The sequence below is a fragment of the Anopheles moucheti genome, assembly GCF_943734755.1.
Source record: "Anopheles moucheti chromosome X unlocalized genomic scaffold, idAnoMoucSN_F20_07 X_unloc_3, whole genome shotgun sequence".
Taxonomy (NCBI): domain Eukaryota; kingdom Metazoa; phylum Arthropoda; class Insecta; order Diptera; family Culicidae; genus Anopheles; species Anopheles moucheti.
The window spans coordinates 135,001-137,500 of record NW_026453537.1 but is presented as its reverse complement, the minus strand read 5'-3'; positions in this window follow the sequence as shown (position 1 = coordinate 137,500).

Below are 2,500 nucleotides of genomic sequence, written 5' to 3'. Positions count from 1 at the left end.
GCTCGGGTCAAAAAAATTTTTTTTCACGGTGACTCAAAACATCAATTTTAGACTCCCCTGAGTATGAAAAGTGAAACGAAAATCATTTTTGAGAAGAAAAAATTTTTGTATGGGAGGGCCCCTGCTAGAACATTTTTCCCAAGTGCGTCGATTTTGGGTCGCCGACACAAGCTCGGGTCAAAAAAATTTTTTTTTCACGGTGACTCAAAACATCAATTTTAGACTCCCCTGAGTATGAAAAGTGAAACGAAAATCATTTTTGAGAAGAAAAAATTTTTGTATGGGAGGGCCCCTGCTAGAACATATTTCCCAAGTGCGTCGATTTTTGGGTCGCCGACACAAGCTCGGGTCAAAAAAATTTTTTTTTCTCGGTGACTCAAAACATCAATTTTAGACTCCCCTGAGTATGAAAAGTGAAACGAAAATCATTTTTGAGAAGAAAAAATTTTTGTATGGGAGGGCCCCTGCTAGAACATATTTCCCAAGTGCGTCGATTTTGGGTCGCCGACACAAGCTCGGGTCAAAAAAATTTTTTTTTCTCGGTGACTCAAAACATCAATTTTAGACTCCCCTGAGTATGAAAAGTGAAACGAAAATCATTTTTGAGAAGAAAAAATTTTTGTATGGGAGGGCCCCTGCTAGAACATTTTTCCCAAGTGCGTCGATTTTGGGTCGCCGACACAAGCTCGGGTCAAAAAAAATTTTTTTTCACGGTGACTCAAAACATCAATTTTAGACTCCCCTGAGTATGAAAAGTGAAACGAAAATCATTTTTGAGAAGAAAAAATTTTTGTATGGGAGGGCCCCTGCTAGAACATTTTTCCCAAGTGCGTCGATTTTGGGTCGCCGACACAAGCTCGGGTCAAAAAAATTTTTTTTTCACGGTGACTCAAAACATCAATTTTAGACTCCCCTGAGTATGAAAAGTGAAACGAAAATCATTTTTGAGAAGAAAAAAATTTTGTATGGGAGGGCCCCTGCTAGAACATATTTCCCAAGTGCGTCGATTTTGGGTCGCCGACACAAGCTCGGGTCAAAAAAATTTTTTTTTCACGGTGACTCAAAACATCAATTTTAGACCCCCCTGAGTATGAAAAGTGAAACGAAAATCATTTTTGAGAAGAAAAAAATTTGTATGGGAGGGCCCCTGCTAGAACATTTTTCCCAAGTAAATTCGATTTTACCCGGTGAGTCAAAAAATTTTGATAAAAATATTTTTCCAAAATCGTGTTCATTGCCTATTATAAGGGACCAGGTCAGCTCACACGCATTTTTGGAGACCATATGGAAAGTGCGTCTGGGATTGCGGAAATTAAGTTTAGAGTGTTAAATGATGGTTTCGCAATCCCGAAAGGCTCAAAATCCACCCTAAGGTTCCCCGGGTGAAATGTGGTTTCCAAGGTGTGAGCACTATCGGTGATCGAGTTGGAATGTGATTTCCAGAGCGCAGGGCGACTGGGCTAGAGCGAAAATCATAGACAAAGGTAAGTATTGGACTGAACGACTCGAAGCAAACGAAAATCATAGACAAGGGTAATGGACTGAACGACTCGAAGCAAACGAAAATCACATACAAGAGTAATGGACTGAACAAATCGAAGCAAACGAAAATCACATACAAGAGTAATGGACTGAACGAATCGAAGCAAACGAAAACCACAGACAAGAGTAATAGAGTGAACGAATCGAAGCAAACGAAAACCACAGACAAGAGTAATGGAGTGAACGAATCGAAGCAAACGAAAGTCATGGACAAGAGTACTGAAAATCGGACCAAACCTCTAGAAGCACACGAAAATCATGGACAAGAGTACTCAAAAACACGGACCAAACCTATGGAAGCACACGAAAACCATGAACACAGGGATAACTGAGAACGAACCTACCTATCAGAGCATGTGAAAGCATGGACAAGAGTACTGAAAATCGGACCAAACCTCTAGAAGCACACGAAAATCATGGACAAGAGTACTCAAAAACACGGACCAAACCTATCGAAGCACACGAAAACCATGAACACAGGGATAACTGAGAACGAACCTACCTATCAGAGCATGTGAAAGCATGGACAAGAGTACTGAAAATCGGACCAAACCTCTAGAAGCACACGAAAATCATGGACAAGAGTACTCAAAAACACGGACCAAACCTATCGAAGCACACGAAAACCATGAACACAGGGATAACTGAGAACGAACCTACCTATCAGAGCATGTGAAAGCATGGACAAGAGTACTGAAAATCGGACCAAACCTCTAGAAGCACACGAAAATCATGGACAAGAGTACTCAAAAACACGGACCAAACCTATCGAAGCACACGAAAACCATGAACACAGGGATAACTGAGAACGAACCTACCTATCAGAGCATGTGAAAGCATGGACAAGAGTACTGAAAATCGGACCAAACCTCTAGAAGCACACGAAAATCATGGACAAGAGTACTCAAAAACACGGACCAAACCTATGGAAGCACACGAAAACCATGAACACAGGGAT